The sequence below is a fragment of the Engraulis encrasicolus genome, chromosome 7, assembly GCF_034702125.1.
Source record: "Engraulis encrasicolus isolate BLACKSEA-1 chromosome 7, IST_EnEncr_1.0, whole genome shotgun sequence".
NCBI lineage: Eukaryota > Metazoa > Chordata > Actinopteri > Clupeiformes > Engraulidae > Engraulis > Engraulis encrasicolus.
This window is the reverse complement of record NC_085863.1, coordinates 5,221,910-5,241,977: the sequence shown is the minus strand read 5'-3', so window position 1 is coordinate 5,241,977 and position 20,068 is coordinate 5,221,910. Positions and strand designations below refer to the sequence as shown.

Here is a 20,068-nt window from a genome sequence, read left to right as displayed (position 1 = left end):
AAGGTCTATGGGTGATGTTATGTTTAGGGTAGACCTATTGTGACAGAGAGGTCTATGGGTGGTGTTATGTTTAGGGTACAGTGACAGAGAGGTGTATGGGTGGTGTTATGTTTAGGGTACAGTAAGAGAAAGGTTTATATTATGGATGGCATATATGGATGGTATATATTAGGGATGGCGTTATTGTTAGGGTACAGTGAGAAAAATTATGTCCCCATAATAAAAACAGAATTTGGTAAAACTGCTTTTATTCATTGTGCCCCAACTCACTGAAATGAGCTTCAGAAATCTCTTAAGCTTGCTGTTGCTGCTTGTCTGTAGCTGAGTTTAAAGCCTATCTTAATTACACTTTTAAATCTGTCTGCACTTCTTTTTATCTTGTAATCTCCTTTTAATCTTGTTTTATGTTTATTATTTTATGGTTTTTATTGTGTAATTTTATCTCTTCATCCATATTGATTTGTTCTGTTTTGTCTGTGTCCTGTCTGTAAATGTAATTGTGATGTGTGCTGCCGCCTTGGCCAGGGCTCACTTGTAAAAGAGAATTTTATTCTCAATGTGATTTTATTTCCCTGGTTAAATAAAGGTAAAATAAATAAATAAATAAATAAATAAAGGTTTAGGGATGGCGTTATGCAAGAAAGGTTGATGGGGGTGAGGACAGGGGAGACTGAAAGATGTGGTCAGAGGGGTACAGAGTGAAAGATATGATCAGAGGGGTACAGAGTGAAAGATGTGGTCAGAGGGGTACAGAGTGAAAGATGTGGTCAGAGGGGTACAGAGTGAAAGATATGATCAGAGGGGTACAGAGTGAAAGTGGTGGGAGTGCAGACAGGAAGGTGGAGCAAGTGGTTCGGTTCGGTGAGGAGGGATGGCGTGTGTGTGTGTGTGTGTGTGTGTGTGTGGGGGGGGGGGGTAGAGAGAAAGGTTTGGGAGGCCTGGGAGGGTGGTGGTGGTGGCATTCAGTGGTGCAGTCTACGTAGAACGCAGGTATACGGAGTATACCCACTTTTAAATTTTAGGAGCTTCACCATACCCACTTAAAATAGATTGATCCATTATTTAGAATAGCATAAATAAATAGTATATATACAGTATAACCACTTCAAAAAATGCATGGACATGGAGGTGGCAGCGCTGTGGGAGAGAATGAATCCATTTAAAAGTGCGAGCCTCAGAGTAGAGGGCAAATTGTGTTTTTCAGTGATGATGGCCTGCAGAAGAAGAAGATGATGTGTCACGCTGCACAATTTTCTCTATTTCACACATTAATTAGTCTCTCACACTTCGGGGGGAGAGGCTGATTTATAATGGATGAAATGAGAATAATGCTTTCTTAAAACAAATACGCCTGATTAGGCAACCCCTTTCAATAGCGAGCGAGGCAAATGTAAGGGAAAAACGGGTTGCGCTCAATAGCAGACAGTTATCTCTCTGTGTAATAATACGAAAACACTCCGTGCTTTAAGAATGCAGATGAGCTGGCTTTCTGGATAAAGTATTCATAACTACACGGCTCACAGATCACACCAGAGTGTCCTAGTATGACCTGGCGAACATATTGTCACGACTGTTAAACGGCTGAGTTGTCTCGGCAATCGCATGTGTTACATGTGCTGAACCAGTGGTTCACAAACTTTTTTCCCCGCCGGTACCCCCTTTTGGAAATAAGAATATTTTTGCCGGCTGCCCAATTTTTGTAACCTGGTTCTCACTCGATGGGTGCGAGCTCACAAAGTGTAACGAAGATGCACGAAGCACTAGGGGTCTCGCGAGAGCCAGGCTACAATTTTTTGTCCCATTATTGCTACATTTTCCATGAACCGTTTGTTTGTTAATATTGCTAGAAATCCACAGGAAAAACAAATCCATTAACCATACATGTGATTACTGTTAGGCAATTTATGGAAGTACAGTATATGTCAGCTATTAACATGTTTCAAGAAGGAGGCCGCACCTTGCATAGTAGTGTTTTTATTGCACAGACGCGTTTCGGCGTGTGCCTTCTTCAGTTTGGCACACTGAAGAAGGCACACGCCGAAACGCGTCTGTGCAATAAAAACACTACTATGCAAGGTGCGGCCTCCTTCTTGAAACATTGAATTTGAAATTTGGGCCAGCACCCTCAGAGATTTAATAATTAAGAGTGACGCCTGCTCCAAGAAGAAAATTGACATAGCTATTAACATGTAGATTTCCTGTTGTCATATAAAATCCCTGTTGTCCACAACCCCCGTAAGGGGCCCCGACCCCCAGTTTGAGAACCGCTGTGCTACACTGTACGCTGAGTTGTCTCACAAATCAAATGTGTTACATGTGCTAAACTGTAATTGGGTCGACAAGCAAACAGCTGCATAAAGATGGTGCAAAGCAGAAAGACTCACCACAGCGCCCCAGAATGCCCTTCCAAAAACACATTGTGACTACTGTGAAACACATTGTGACTACTGTGAAACTGTAAATATGATTACATTTCATTACATTACATTGCATGACGCTTTAAAACCAAATGCAATGTAATGTAATGTAATGTAATCATATCTATACATTATATACATTACATTATATGCATTATATATATATACATTATATACATTACATTATATGCATTATATATATATACATTATATACATACATTATATGATATACTGTCTATCTCCATAACCTTAAATGGGTTAGTACAATGCAATTCAATATGTATTTTATTTATGTCGCACAGTATCACAACTATGAAGTTGACTCAAAGCGCTTTCAAAATACACACAATATAATACAATATGTAGCCTATTGATATACCACAGTATCAAAACTGTGAATTTGACTCAAAGCGCTTTCAAAATGCACAGACACATACACACATACTGTAAGTTACACATTCCCACATTCACACACCATCTCTGGAGGCTGCTTTACCACACCACTTGTCCAGGGTTCACGTTGGAAAGTGCACACACACGCACACATGCACGCACACATGCACAGTAATATTTCTAAAAAAGATTACTTTGGAAGAGATTGAGCCTAATTTCATAACATCATGATCTAGCCTAGCACAGGAAGAATGTGTAGCTCTACTTAACAGCTGTTCACACAAATAGGACAAAGCAGAAAGACACTGAGAGTTGACACACATACCTAAGTGCCAAGTGATTGGTTGGTTGGTTGATTGATTGATTGATTACATTAGTGCAGATTTATTCTGTTGTATCATGCCGTGTCTTATTTATTGAATCGAGGAAATGCAAAATGTATGCCAGATGGCTACAACACTATAGGGAGAATTGTATACCTTTTTTTCTGGCACAGTGTATTGCATTAAGCTAAATATGTGAATAAATGAAGAGTTCAGATTCAAAACCCCCTAACTCCATTTCTGAAGACCTGCACTTCTATATTTTTAGAGAACCCAGTTGTTGGATTGGTTTACATTCATGTACTTTATAATACATATAATAATAATAATAATAATAATAATATTACTATTAATAATAATACATATTACTACATTACATTGCATTTGGCAGACGCTTTATAACCAAAGCGACTTTCAAAAGAGGACATAATCAAGCCAACATCACAAGCAAATACAAAGTGCACAGGAGATATACAGAACAACAAGTGCAGTTGCAAAGAGGGGTTAGTTTTTTTTTTTTTTTAAAGAGTAAATAACGAGTACACACACACAAAGACACACACACAAACTAAACTAAACTAAACATCATGTCAGGAGTCTGCCCTGGGGCAAGGCCAGCTCAAGCATTAGTCTAGTAGATTCTCTCGAAAGAGGAAGGTCTTTAGTTGTTTCTTGAAGGCTGCAAGAGATGTGCTTAGTCTTGCTGCCTCTGGGAGACCGTTCCACCACTTGGGTACCACAACGGAGAACAATCTTGACTGGGAGTACCTAGAGCGACTGGATGGCAGAGCCAGACGGCTTGTGCTGGATGAGCGCAGTTCTCTTCCAGTAACAAAAGGCGTTAGTAGGTCCTTCAGATAAGCTGGGGCCGTTCCTGTGATGGTTTTGTAGGCAAGGGTCAATGCCTTGTGCTTGATCCGGGCGGCGATCGGTAACCAGTGCAACTCAATAAATAGAGGAGTAACATCCCAGATAGCAAGCTGACATTGAATAGATATTGATTTTCCATCTGAATCATCAGAATGGTCGACATTGAAATATTGATGCAAAATAGATGTTGAATCACCATTGTTAAACCGATGTAACCCGACCTAAAATAAAGTTGACAGCAATGATATTGAAACAACATTGATTCATGGTCGTCCTTATTATGATTGGTGTATCATTGATATTTGGTTTACCGGGTGATAACAGTCATGTTGAAAAGTCATTGATTTTGTGTTGATCGGGTAATCACATATGATCGAAAGGCCATCGATATATAGTTTACCGGGAAAGATTGAAGTTATCGGTCGTTGCTGAACGGGACGAGACAAAGAGTGGCGCACGCTCGGATCCAGGAACAATTACAGGTAAGCAGACTTTCATACTTTTACACAGTAAGTGTTCTGCGATCCATAAACGGCCACAGTTTTCCTATTGAGAGCGCCAGGTGCGGTCACGGCCGATTTCCTCCGATCGGCAACACAAGCTGAATGAAACAGGCTAGCCGGCTAGCGAGCTTTATACTGCAGCCATTCTGTGAACTGCCATCAGTGTACTGGTGTCAGTTGCTGGAACACACACTTAAAACGTAATAAACTTAACTTGTGTGTATGTGCTTTAGACCTTCCACGACCACGACGAGAGATCCAGCTCTGACTTTCCTGGCCCATCACAATAACGACCTAACAGCCCAGTAGGACCGATGGCCAGAGATGGAGGAGGAGGGAGACAGACGCAGCAGAGGTCGGGGACCTTGATTAGGAAGACTGGAACAGAACTGACGCCCTGCTAACTGTAGGCTACATTCATCCCACAATACCATATTTCCTGCTGTATTCCTCCAGATGGTGTAAGTATTGTAATGGATGTTATCACAACAGATGTAGGCCTACTATCGCAACACGATACACCTGTTGTGATAACATTCATTACAATATTTCAGAAATTGCACGATATGGGATTTTCAATATAACCTATTTTGCAAAGTTTTACGGACCGATGTGTGTTGTTAGGATTCATTTTAATTAAAACTATATTTTGTGTGTTTCAGATGCCCTCGCTCACGCTCAACAGCCTGGTGGGATGGATGATCTTGTTTTTACACAAGATGTGCAGAAATGGCTGCGCTATGCGCCGGTGTGGCAGATTTTGTGATATGCACCGGAGTTCTCATCCGCCCTGTATCTGCTTGTAGACCGAGTAAAGTTAAGTACAGGGTACAGTTGGGGTAAATCAAATATGCCTGTGTAACAACAAGACTCTGATCTAATTCCAGAGTGTAGGCATAACATAAATGACAGTCCCAAAACAATTGCTGACCATATCGAAGATTGTGTAGGCCTAATCTCTGTTTATGTTGACATTCGGTTCCTGCCATACATTTGTCCCACATCGCTTGCCATAGCCTCGTACAAGCAGATGTACGTGCGGATGAGAATTCCGGTGCATATCACAAAAGCTGCCACACCGGACAGAGCTGGAGGTGCCGCTCGCGGTGACAGTAATTAAAATAATTCAAATAATAAACATCTTTCTTAATAAACATCTTGTGTTTCATATTTATTAGCCTATTTTATATTATATTAGGATCCTGGCTGTAGATAAAGCAGGATATATGAGCCAGATAATTCTGGTAGGCTTTCTATTGAAATAACATTGAAAGCTCATTGATTTTTAGTTACGTTGAAATTTCAATGTTGTTTCAATATAGGCACGTATCGAAATACAGTTGAAGTTACGTGGATCCATAGTTACAAAATCAACATAGTTTCAATGTTAGTCGAGGGTGCAAACTGATGCTAAATCAACATCGAAATCTGATGTTGTTTCAATGGTTTACCGTCGACAATGGAATGCTGACTCTACATCGATTCAATGTAAGCTTGCTATCTGGGATGGGTCCTTTTGGGTTGATTGAATATCAACCGTGTCGCCACATTCTGGATCATCTGCAGAGGTTTTAGCGCACAAGCAGGTAGACCTGTCATGAGTAAGTTGCGGTAGTCAACGCGGGACAGGACCGTGGCCTGGACCAGTTGTTGTGTGGAATATTATGGCAGCAAAGGTCTGATATTCCGTACGTTGGACATCTGGAATCGACAGGTCCGGGTGACTGAGTTGATGTAGTTGGAGCATGACAGCTCATCATCAATCATGACGCCAAGGTTTTTGGCGACTTTGTTTGGGGTCACGATGGTGGAGCCTATCTTGAGGTTGATGTTGTGACTGAGCGAGTCTTTAGCTGGGATCCCCAGGAGCTCTGTCTTGGCCAGGTTCAGCTGTAGCTGGTGGTCCTTCATCCATGTTTACAAATCGGTGAGGCAGGCAGAGATGCGTTCCGAAACTGTGGTGTGCTCTGGATGGAATGACAGGTACATCTGGGTGTCATCAGCATACCAGTGGTAGGAGAACCCATGTGATTGAATGACACGTCCCAGAGAGGGGGTGTATATTGAAACAGAAGGGGTCCCAGCACTGATCCTTGGGGTACGCCTGTGGAGAGGGTGTGAGTCGTAGACAGTTTCCCTTGCCATGACACACTGAAGGTGCGTCCAGAGAGGTAGGAGTTGAACCATGAGTGGACAACGCCTGTGATTCCCATGGCTGTGAGTATCCTCAGGAGGATCTTGTGGTTGACTGTGTCAAATGCTGCAGACAGGTCTAGTAGGATGAGGACCGAGGATAGTCCTTCCGTTCTTGCAGTCCTTAGAGCTTCAGTCACTGAGAGTAACGCAGTTTCAGTTGAATGTCCACTTCTGAAACCAGATTGTTTTGGGTCCAGTAATCCGTTCTGGTTTAGGAAGTTGGTGACCTGCTTTGCAACTTCCCTTTCGACATATAAATAGTTTTATTACATAAATAAAATAAAAAAATATGCAATTTTGATGGCTTTGAATTAAATAAAAAATAAATTGAGATTATTTTCTGAAAAGGCATTTAGGGGGCTTTGCATCTGAACCCTTCAAATGTGGAGTGAATAAGGTGAAGGAAATGAACATGAATCCCTTGGCCTTAGAAAAGCAAATCTCTACGGAATTACAGATGAGGATAAAGACGAATTCATATAGTACTACACTACACAGTACAACACGCTGGCAAAGCACCTCTCAATGCCTTACAATATTACATAAAAACCCTCTCGTACAGGCTGGCTATGTCTCAATGCCTTGTCACATTACATAAATCCCATGAAGGAAGCCCTGAGAAACCACATCTCTCTTGCCGTCTTTCCATCAGGAATACTTAATGTGATTGCATTTATCTAATGTAGTAGGCTACTGACCATTTCCAAAACCACAACAGCAAGAGCAAGAGCAAGACACAGTCCCCTTGTCTATGGGATCTGAATGGTAAACAAATAGGTAGGCCTGCTGTATTTGCACCAGCAGTTTCATCCCGTCTAATTTGAACTAAATTCTATTGATTTCTATGATCAACAATTGGAAGAAAAAAAAAAACCATGCCCTTTTTACTCATTTTTACCAACAGACGGTCATTCTAAGCAGCCCAATTTGGAGAGTAGAGAGAGAGAGGTTCCATTGGCCCATTGTTTCCTGGTTCTATTATTGGGGGGGAAATCCCCCTTTAGGCAGACCTAGGCAGACCTAAGGACTGTTCTATTCAATGCTAGGAGCATTATGACACGCCCCTTTAGGCAGACCGGAACCTGGTCACATTAGGTGCCCATAGAAACCTATTATGTTGGCATATCTCTATACTTAAAGAATCTCTGGCCCAATTTGGAGAGAAACCGCCCAATCTGGCAACACTGGCTACAGTTTCCATCCTCGTGATAAATTCAAGAAAGACTTACTGACCGGCACACACTCAGGTGTCAGAAAGCAACATGGCATCACAACACTGCACTTGATTATCACACCAACTTCACTACCAATTTGAGCGCCCAATTTCAGTGTGACTATCTATGACTTATGCTAGACCCAGCCACTATGGACCTTACGCATCTAAGAATCCTGGTCCAAACCTACGTTGACCTTGTGACTCTACAATCTCTTTCTATCTCTTCTTCCTCTGCCTTCCTGCTATCTCTGCCTCTCCTCTCTTCCTCTCCTTTTAAATCCATCTCTAACAATTGTGTTTTTCTTTCTCATTTGTTAAGCACTTTCAGTTGCATCCCTTGTATACAAGACGCCATAGACGGTTCAATAATAATTAATAATAATAATAATTGAATTTATTTTCTTCAAATGCTACTATTACTATGTCAGAACGCTATAAAGGACTTTTAGAAAAAGCACAACAAAATACCTCCTCTTAATGTATGTTCTCTACAAGTCTTCTGTTGTCCAGTCTTGCACTTTAAATGTCTGTATGAGCAATGTCTACGTCCATACTGTCTTATGTCCATGTATGAGTACTGTCTATGTCTATACTGTCTATGTCCTTACCTAGATTAGTCTATGTCTGCATGGGAGAGCAAGAAACGCAATTTCAAATTCTTTGTATGACCAGTGCATGTAAAGAAATTGACAAGAAACTTGACTTGACTTGACTTGACTGTATTTGTATAGCACTGTATCATACAGTGCTATACAAATACAATTATTATTATTATTATTATTAATTATTATTGAACCGTCTATGGCGTCTGTGCACCACAACTTTTGCATGCTAACTCTAATACAACACCCGGTGAGCGGTGACAGGTTAGGCTTAGGGGTGGTTTTGGTCTGGACTTGCTTTTTTGCTGTTTTGCAAAAGTAATGCAGCAGAGTTGTTGCTTTACTAAAATGTTAGGGTTAGGGATGGTTTTGGTCAGGGCACAGCTTAGCATTTTCGCGTTTGGCAACAGAAATTCGCCGACACAGCAGGAAAACTGTGCAAACCTCGTCACGTGAAACAAGTGCTTTTCCACAGTGTTGAGGACCACGATTTAACTTGCAAAGGCATGAGATGCATACACCAGTCTGCCGGGAGTGTTGAATCAGCCCTGCAGAATTTACTGTGAATATGACTCTCCTCTCTTCTCAGAATGCCCAGATACTTTTTTTCAGCTTGACTAGAACGCTGTCACTACTGGTGTTGTGCTCAAAAGTGACTGCCTGCCAGAAAACGACAGACTTCATTGAAGCGCACATTCAAGCAATAATCACATATTTTGTTTCTCTAAATTATTGTACTTTTGCATAGTTAGGCCTACTTATCTCCCCATAGGCATTTCTGGTTCACGAATGCGAAGATCATCTGCGTGAACACGCCGGCCGGTTAACGGTCGATTAGGTGGGGGAGCGGGCGCGGGAGTGGGAGCTGGCACAGTTCTCTCAATCGACCTGAATGTGCCAAGAGTGTTGTGTGGCTGAACGAAAGAGTTGTGTGGTGGTCCGACTTTGATAACCACAGGTAGCAAAGTTAACAAAGGTAACACAGAAAGTTAACAAAGGTAACATAGTTAACAAAATTCCAGCGACAGAGTAGTGTACCCAGACATACTAACTTTGTCATTGTTGTGTTGCCAAAGTCATACTGAAAGTTTGGCAGCTGGCAAAGTTATCTAACACGTATATGAGGAATATGGCCTCAAGACATCCCTATGAAGAAGATACTTTCACCATCAGGATTAACATGCTGCTGTTCCACAGCTCCAGTCTCTAGATACTAAAAAGATGCGTAGGCCTACATTTTTTCTAGGAGATAATGTTCTGTTGGGGCCGCTGAAACAGCATTCACCAAACTAGGCTAATACACCCCCCTCGGCTAGCTCGCTAGCTCGATAGCAGCGACACAACAGCATGTACCCTTCCGTTGCCCTAATTTAGACCCCGGGCGGTTTTGAATGTCAGGCACTCTGGGACTCTGAACTTTTTCTCTCTTTCTTTCTTTGTCTTCTCTTTCTCCTCCTCTTCTTTGTCTCTGTCACACTCTCAGACCAGACGCAGCAACAAGTGAGACCGAGAGCTGAAAGCTGCTTAGTGACAGATCGGCCCATTGGTGCGGAGAAAACTAGCCTGCGCTAACCTGCCGCTGAACCGTGGGGCTCCACAGGGGCTCTTGTGTCACCATACGCAGACAAACGCATACACACACAAACGCACACACACACAAGCTTGCACGGACACGGGCACACACATGCGCGCGCACACACACACACAGCATTGTCTGGGCCTGGGACAAGATCATCTGAAAGGGGCCTTCCTTTCAAAGCATACAATGAATAGCCTACATACAAACAATTCTGCAACCCCCGTCTCCCTGGGCCCGGAACAACTGACCCGTTTGTCCCTCCCTGCATTCACACACACACACACACACACAGGAACAGACACACACACACAGGAACGCTCGCACACACGCACGCACGCACCACGCGTACGCGCACACGCACACGCACACGCACACGCACACACACGTTTCTGGGTCCTGCTCCACAGGGTCCTCCGTGCATGCCTCGGGCCCTCGTCTCGTCACAGCGTAGCTCAGCGCTAGCCGCGGTAGCTCCCCGCCGCTTTAATTACTGTTTCCAATTAGTCCTTTATTTCCCCTCACCTGCAGGTGAGTCCGGCTGGCCGCCACATTAATAGCTCTCTGTTAACAGTAATTATGTCCCGAGGAGAAGAGGAGAGCCGCGTAGCGTAGCATACCTGGCCATCAAACGGGGGGGAGAGAGGGAGCGAGAGAAAGAGGACGAGAAAGAGAAAAAGGGAGGGAATGGGAAAGAAAGAGAAAAAAACGGGCAGAGGGGAAGTGAGAGAGACATGGAGGAAGTGAAAGAGAGAGACTAATAGAAAGAAAAAAAGGGATGGAATGCAAGAAAAATGGAGGGAATAAAAAAGACAGAAGATAATTGAAAAATGGAAATGGAAAACAGAAAGCAGCGGAAAAGAAGGGAAGAGAGACCAAGAGGGGAAAAAAAGAAAGAGCGTGAAGAAAAAAGGGAGGGAGGGAAAGAGAAAGTGACAGAAAAAAAGTGTGCGAGTGAAAGAGAAGAGAGAGACAAAATGAGAACGACAGATCATTTTAGACAAGCCTGGAGCTAACACACGGCCTTCATCACAGGGTTTCTGGGTCATTGTAAGTCCACGCCTGTGTGTGTCTATGTGTGTGTGTGTGTGTGTGTGTGTGTGTGTGTGTGTGTGTGTGTGTGTGTGTGTGTGTGTGTGCGTGTGCGTGCGCGTGTGTGCGTGTGAGGTGTCTCGGTAATACCTTTGGTCCCTGATGAGTTTGGGTGCAATTATCAAGGTGGCTGGTGAAACCCCGTGGGATGTGAGTCTCTATTGTAATTTCAGATTTCTGCAGCGTAAGGACATATGGACGAACAAGAGGGGAGACAGGGAAAGTATTAGGGCAACACAGACAAGTCATGAAGGGCATGATGGGACCACAGCAAGGAGAAACATGGAAGTTTTTAGGTATACACAATGTTGATACACGGGACTTAAAGGTGCACTGTGTAACATTTGAAGAGTTCAGATGCAAAACCCCCTAAGTGCCATTTCAGAAAATAATCTTAATTCATTTTTATTTAATACAAAGCTATCAAAATTGCATATTTTTTTATTTTATTTATGTAATATATCTATTTATATGTATTATCAAGTATATGAATGTAAACCAAACCAACAACGGGATTCTCTAAAAACATAAAAGTGCAAGGTCTTCAGACTTAGAGTTAGGGGGTTTTGCATCTGAACTCTTCATTTTTAGTAGTTTATTTGCGGAATTCAGGCTGCCCATTCACAAATGTTACCTTTTTCACAAATACTTATCACCACCATCAAATTCTAAGCATTCATCATGACTGGGAAAATTGCACTTTTCATACATGAAAAGGGGCATCTTCTCCATGTCCGCCATTTTGAATATCAGAAACAGACCTTTTTAGTGGCAACATTTCCTGTATTTCGGTAATACTAGTAAATATTAGTTTATTACTTAGTAACTATTCTTGAAAAGATCAAAAGTTAGCCATGAGCACAGTTGCAATACCCACTCTGGCCACCATCCTACACAGTGCACTTTTAATTGTCAAGAAAACAGTGCAACCTGAGACCATAAATAAAGTGCAGTCAGGGAACATCTAAAAAGCTCAAAAAACAAAGTGGCCATGACAGTCATACGCGTATTTGCAAAAGAAAGGCCAACAGTCAAGTTTTGATCTTATGTGCAGGGCTTGGCATGTTATGAAATGTTGACACCTGACTACCAACTGGTCAATCGCTGGTCAAACATGACTGGGGCAAGTAATCATTTCAGCCTCAGAGGCCAGTTTGACTTCGCAACTACTTTGGCAGGTAGCTTATTCTTGGGTATGACATCCTAGAGTATCCAATATTCTGTCGCACCTGAAGGAAACAAACAGGGAGAAATGAACACAGCAGCACGCGTCTGAAGGCCTGGTGGAGAAATGAACACAGCACGCATCTGAAGGCCTGGTTCAGGACGGACATTTATCTGTGAAATTGCTCTCTGGCACACCACCCAATATTAAATCTGCAGCAGGTCTCTGGATTCACCCCATCTCTCTCTCTCTCTCTCTCTCTCTCTCTCTCCAAAGCGGGGATGAGAAATTGTATTTTTCTGATAGACACTTCATCTTGTACCGACAGAACGCGTGTTGACATTTGCGACCTTGTTAGGATGCCAAAGATAGAGCGACATCTCTGAGAGACATAAAGCTGCAAACCGTATTATATATTTATTTTGCCTCTCTTCTGTACGTGCGTATACCCTTGACAATATACAATATGCACATAAAAGATAAATCAATCCTCTACTTGTAAGAAATGTATGACGCCCTCAAAACATCTCACTTTGCAGTGAGCCATCTGTAGCATCAGTAACGTGCAGATGAATGGAGTAAACAAGTGCATTGGAGAAAGAAAAGAAGTTTGCTGCATCAAGATGATGCACTTAAAGAGGCGTCATGCTCCAAAGGGCCATCAAATTACCTGTTTTTAAACCTCATTTAGGATTGTTGGATTATATTGGATTACGTGTCTAAGTAATTGGCAATTAGGATTTGGTTAATGCTTTAAACTTCAACATGAGGAAAATAAGTTATAGCTAATACTTTAAGCAATAAAGTTGCCCAGGTTGTGCATCCTCAGCAACTTGCGGCCTTTGACAATATGACCACTCGACATCTTTGAGAGAAACACAATGAAAGGTGGACATTAAGGAGTTTTACACTATTGTACATTTTTACAAATTGCATTGTGTGTCTACTGTACGTGTATTGCATGTCATGAACTGAGGCCAGGCTTTCTTTCAGCATTCAGTATGCAATTCACACATTTTTTATGAAAGAAAAGAAGGTATTTTGCTCCACACACTTCCAAAAAAACAAGTCATCTATAATATCGGGCTAATATTTAGCCCACTTTGTCTAGATACTGCTGTCCTTGACTGTGAGCACCACCAAGGCCGAAGTGCAGACATCCTCTCTTCATCTATGATATCCTTTTAATTCTAGCATAATGTTTGACATATAGCCTGGCCCCATTTGACTCCAGGTCTGAGGTGCAGTACTCTATAAGCCAGAGCCTGAACAGCCCTGATCACCATCATAACCTCCTCCTCAAACTGCACCTGGCACCTCCATCAGACATCATTACTCAGAGTGCCCATCACACTGTAAAACACAGCCACAGCCACAGACACAGACAGACCAGGGGAAAACGCAAGGGAAGGGAAATACTAGCCAGGCAGCGCCCTCCTAGTGACGCAACGCCTTCAGAATCGCCTCTAGTCAGGCCAAGAGCAATGTAAGTGTCGTTTCAGATCACCAGAAAAATTGGGAAATCCACGCACATTGTCAGACACACCAGTAGCAAAGCTAGGGAGGCGGGTCAACCATGCCATTTGGGAAGCGTTAATTGTTATGCTCTCGGTCAGACCAAGTCTCAAAGATATTTGAATGTCGATGATAATCAGGCTACATATTACATTAGATTACATTACATTTGGCAGACGCTTTATAACCAAAGCGACTTTCAAAAGAGGACATAATCAAGCCAACATCACAAGCAAATACAAAGTGCACATGAAATATACAGAACAAGTGCAGTTGCATTTTTTTTTTTATTTAAGCCTCGAAGATATTTGAATGTCGATGATAATCAGGCTACATAGCCACAGCAAGGCCAGGGAAAACGCAAGGGAGGGGAAGTACAGTCAATGGCAGCAGTAACTGGTGACCACTGTCAAACAGGAGGTGAGGGAAAAGCAAAGCAAGGGAAGGGAAATACAGCTAATGCCAGCCAGGGCCAGATAAAGATGGCACAGGGCCCCTAGGCTACAGATTGCTGTAGGCCCCCCTCAGAAAGAAAATTCTGTGACAATACCACCAAAACTCTGAACGAGGAATAAAGGATAACATGTTTACTATCTGGTGGACAAGGTTATTATTAACAAGAGTTGACAGTATTCAACATGACAGACTAATGTTTGAAATGCAGTGTCATGTCGCAATTCTACTAGAAATGTTTTTTTTCTCCTTTGGCCAATCAGGGGCCCTCTAACAGAAGGGGGGCCCTAGGCTTCAGCCATATGTAGCCTATCCGGCCCTGACACGAGCGGTAGCAGGTGACCTTGCACTGTCAAACAGGACCATTCCCCCTCCTGTATGGATGGGGAAAACATCCAGGAGCAGACACGGTCAGGGCTGGACTGGCCATCTGGCATAGCGGGCATTTCCCAGTGGGCCCTGCACCCTCATGGGCCCCTATTTTAAGAAATGTTACAAGAAAAGAAAAGTTTTCTTCATTTCTGAAAATAGGGACCCAAACAGGGTGCGGGGCCCACCGGTGAGTCAGTTCTGCGCCGCTAATTTTGAGGGGTCCCTTTAAGTCCAAAAGTGTCCGGACTTATTTCTCCCCCAGTGCAGCGCTGTACGGTAATGGCTAAAATGAGTGCAGGAGGCAGTGGGCATCTCTGGCGGTGTAGTAGAGCGGCCCAGTAAGATGGAGGACATGGAAATTGGTTCCATTAATGGAAATAATAATAGAAGAAATATGGAAGAGGAGGAGGAGGAGGAGAAGGAGGAAGAAGACAAGGAGGAGGAAGAGAAGGAGGAGGAGGAGGAGAAGGAGGAGGAGGAGGAAGAGGAAGAGAAGGAGGAGGAGAAGGAGGAGGAAGACGAGGAGGAGGAAGAGGAAGAGAAGGAGGAGGAGAAGGAGGAGGAAGACAAGGAGGAGGAGAGAAATAGGTATGGACAGCAGTGAAACAGACAGAGAGGAGATGGCAGATGGAGTGGTAAGAGGAAGAGACAGATAGCGAGAGAGGGAAACAGAGTGAAAAGAGCAGGAAAAAAGACAGAAGAGCGTCAACGTGTCAGAGAGAGAAAGAATAAAGGGAGGCAACGAGAAGGCAAAGAGGAGAGAGAGTAAGAAAGAATGGGAGAGAGAGAGAAAGATCGAGAGAGAGAGAGAGAGAGAGAGAGAGAGAGAGAGAGAGAGAGAGAGAGAGAGAGAGAGAGAGAGAGAGAGAGAGAGAGAGAGAGAGAGAGAGAGAATGTATGATGGGGAAGAGAGGAGTTGTCCTGGTTTCATTGTGGCCCTGGAATTGGAGTGACAATTCTGCTATTTCAGGAGCAGTAAGAAGCAGAGGAGAGGAGAGGAGAGGAGAGACGAGGAGAGGAGAGACGAGGAGAGGAGAGGAGAGGAGAGGAGGAGAGGAGAGGAGAGGAGAGACGAGACGAGACGAGACGAGACGAGATGAGGTAAGGTGAGGCGAGGCGAGGCAAGGAAAGGAGAGACGAGGAACGGTGAGAAGCAGAGGAGAGGAGAGGAGAGGAGAGCAGAGGAAAGGAGAGGAGAGGAGAAGAGAAGAGCCTGGAGCTAAGCTAGAGGAAAGGAGAGGAGAGAAGAGAAGAGAAGAGGAGAGGAGAGACGAGGAGAGGAGAGGAGAGGAGAGGAGAGGAGAGACGAGACGAGGCGAGGCGAGGCAAGGAAAGGAGAGACGAGGAACGGTGAGAAGCAGAGGAGAGGAGCGGTGAGAAGCTGAGGAGAGGAGAAGAAAGGAGAGCAGAAGAAAGGAGAGGAGAGGAGAAGAGAAGAGCCTGGAGCTAAGCGATAGGAGAGGAGAGGAGAGGAGAGGAAAGGAGAGGAAAGGGGAGGAGAGGAGAGGAGAGGAGAGGAGAGGAGAGGAAAGGAGAGGAAAGGGGAGGAGAGGAGAGGAGAGGAGAGGAGAGGAGAGGAGCCTGAAGCTACTGTACGCGTGAGGAGAGAGAGCGATCGGCTGCACGCTGCTCTGACAGCGCTCCTCAAATGGGCCAAGATGGGCCGGCCGGCCGGCCGCATATTAACTAAACTCACGCCAGCTCCACACAGTACAGGTAGCAACAGCCCTGAATACTGGCCATGAAGCCTACAACACAGCATCCGCACATACACTGTACATCACCATCTCCACCTGCACCGGCACAGCATCCTCACATACAGACCACATCACCTCTCCACACAACTCCACATGCAAAGCACAGCATCCGCATATACTTAAATCACCATCTCCACATGCAAAGCACAGCATCCGCATATACTTAAATCACCATCTCCACATGCAAAGCACAGCATCCTCACATACAGACATCACCTCTCCACACATTTCCACATGCAAAGCACAGCATCCGCATATACATCACCATCTCCACCTGCACAGCACAGCGTCCTCTCGTACAGACCACATCACCATCTCCACACATCTCCACCTGCACAGCACAGCATCCGCACATACTTAAATCACCATCTCCACCTGCACAGCACAGCATCATCCCATATACATCACACATCTCCACATGCAAAGCACAGCATCCGCATATACTTAAATCACCATCTCCACATGCAAAGCACAGCATCCTCACATACAGACATCACCTCTCCACACATTTCCACATGCAAAGCACGGCATCATCCCATATACATCACCATCTCCACCTGCACGGCACAGCATCCTCTCGTACAGACCAAAAAAGGCAAAATGCAGTAACTACGCCAACTTTGAAACTGAGAAAAAGGCCCTCAAGGTACGTATCACCAATAGTTTTGATATATTTTTTTAGATTTTTGTTTAAAAAAAAAAAGTATTTTTTGGGGGCTTTTTGGGCTTTATCATTATAGGACAGTGTGAGAGTAGACAAGAAATGACTGGGAGAGAGAGATGGGGCAGGGCCGGGAAATGACCCCGACCGGACTCGAACCGGGGTCACTGTGGACAATTTAAGCCCAAATGTGGGGGGGCTTAGCGCGCTGCGCCACAGCGCCCCCTGGTTACTCAAATTTGACATGGCAATGTCTCTAAAATGGGACACATTCGGACCATAAGGTTTTGTCACTAGATAAAGGCGGTGTTATGAAAACCTAAACTCAGTTTTGACAAAACATCTACAGGTAGTTCCTGCAGTGTTTCTCAACCTTTTTTTAGGCGAGGCACCCTTTCAATTCAAGAAAAAAATCACGGCAACCCAAACCACCAAGCCGTAACATGGCATTGCATCTGATAACACACAAGCTTAGAAAAGTAACACATTTGGAGATGTCACACGACCTACGCTTGAAGTTGCAGCTGACTGGGGCGACCTATATTTACTTTATTGTGCGTAAATGGCAGATTCCACTGACTAGCATTAACTTATCAATTTAGACAAATATGTATTATATTACATCATTTATTTATCAGCCACGTTTCCTCGGCACCCCTGAGGGGGGCCCGTGGCACCCCTGTTGAGAAACATTGAGTTACTGCACTTTGCCCTTGTATGACAGAGCACACGTCACCATCTCTCCATGCACAGCATACAGCCAGGGCCGGAGCTATAGGAGGGCCAAGCAGGGCATTTGCTCCTGGGCAGAGGGCCCACCCATATTGGTGGATCGGGACCCTATTATGACCTATGCAGAGTGTGTGGAGGCAGGGTCCTAACAGTGTTTTGCGCTGGGGCCCTGTGTGGAATTGTTCAGCCACTGAGTGCGTCCTCTTAAACTCCCTGACACTGTCTTTGCCAGTGAGAGAGAGAGAGAGAGAGAGAGAGAGAGAGAGAGAGAGAGAGAGAGGGAGGGAGAGGGAGAGGGAGAGGGAGAGGGAGAGAGAGAGAGAGAGAGAGAGAGATAGAGAGAGGGAGAGGGAGAGGGAGAGGGAGAGAGAGAGAGAGAGAGAGAGAGAGAGAGAGAGAGAGAGAGAGAGAGAGAGAGATACAGATAGATGTTTCTGTGTCTGTGCAGGGTCCTCAAACCTCGTTTGGACACATGCATGCACACACACACATACCTCCTCACATGGTATTTTCATATTCCCATCACCACCTTGCCCATGCGTTCACCTCACCATCTCTCTACATGCTCAGCACAGCACAGCACAGCAATGACACATACACAAAGCCATCTCCACACATGCACAGCACAGCAATGACACATACACTAAACCATCTCCACACATGCACAGCACAGCACAGCAATGACACATACTAGGGCTGTAGCGATATTGTATCGAACCGAGAAATCGTGATACACAGAGTCATGATACTGTATCGTGATACAACCTTTAAACGTTTTGTTACCCACCAGTCCAGAAAATAACCACTTGACGTGAAGTGATAGTGCTTCCAAGCCTCTTGTAACCTATTCTACCTACAAACTATCAGTTTTTATTGATGAATTCATTTTATAATGTTGGAAAGTTCGAAATCGTGGGGTGTATCGTACCGTAGGTCAAAAAACGTAACAGGAACCGAATTGTGAATTGAGTGTATCGTTACAGCCCTAACACATACACAAAGCCATCTCCACACATGCACAGCACAGCTATGCCACATACACTAAACCATCTCCACACATGATCTTCAGTCGCCACATGCTGCACAGCCACAGCACTCTGAGACTTCCAGTACATCCACTTATAATTAGGGGTGGGCATAGATTATTTTTTTTAATCTAGATTAATCTCACTGTAATTATGAAATTAATCTAGATTAATCTAGATTAATCTATATCAAAATGGCTCATTCAGAATAGGCACGCTAGCGAAATAGTGACGAAAAAAAACCTAGGGGGGTTTCTTAAGATGGCGCATTAGACCAGAGCTCATCTCTTTTTTCCAAAATGCATCTCATCATAAAAAATGGTTGATATTTGGGGATGAAAAAAATCACTGCAATATTTGAAAAGTGTTTTGAGTATGCTAGGAAGGATTTACAGTCATAATATACTGACATTTCAAAATGAACAGTGCTATAAATTGTAGAGGCAAATACAGATACATCTATATCAAACATTTAGACTATTTAAACAACATGACCTCAACAATTCAGCATTTCTAATGGGCAGAGAGAGAGAGAGAGAGAGAGAGAGAGAGAGGAGAGAGAGAGACAGACAGAGAGATAGAGAGGCGAGAGAGAGAGAGAGAGAGAGAGAGAGAGAGAGAGAGAATGAATCTGCCACTGACTGTTAAAAAGGGCAGCGGCTCCTTTAGAGAGGGAGGAGCTGCGCAGCAGTTACAGCAAAGTCAGAGCCAGGCTACTAGATTTCTAGAGCTAGTTCTAGATCCTAAAGCACTGGCCCACATCGATTTGGCCTAAACCTGACAGTTGTTCTCTGCGTTAGAATGCCAGTTACAACTCCAAATGAATTCAGTTTGCAAAAAAAAAGTCAAGCGCGACAACCGCGAGGTTGGCTTTATCAAGCGCAACAACCGCGAGGTGTATTAGAATACCGTCTGACAAACATGAGTCGCAAATGCGCGATCATAACACAAACATTCAGCGAGAGTAGATATTGACAGTTTCAGTTTGACAATCTTCAAAATGTATATCAAACGGAATGTTTTTGCAATTATGGCACAGGCAAGATTTCTGGAACAGGACTGTTGTTTGTGTTCCATGCAATGCGTGAGGAAATGTAGGCTATGTCGGGCTGGTAGGCTACACAATAATGTCTGCTTCACCACAAACAATAACGTCTCTCTAGTCTACCACTTATGAAAAAGCACTAAAACAACACCTA

General features: G+C 43.9%; 1 long non-coding RNA gene across 1 annotated transcript; it reads left to right on the top strand.

Moving 5' to 3' along the window:
- The first annotated feature begins 4,378 nt into the window (after positions 1-4,378).
- LOC134451919 (uncharacterized) lies at positions 4,379-5,329 on the top strand. Its single transcript, XR_010035310.1, has 3 exons — positions 4,379-4,486; positions 4,741-4,913; positions 5,170-5,329. It is a non-coding gene; the product is annotated as an uncharacterized LOC134451919 (long non-coding RNA).
- The last annotated feature ends 14,739 nt before the right edge of the window (positions 5,330-20,068 follow it).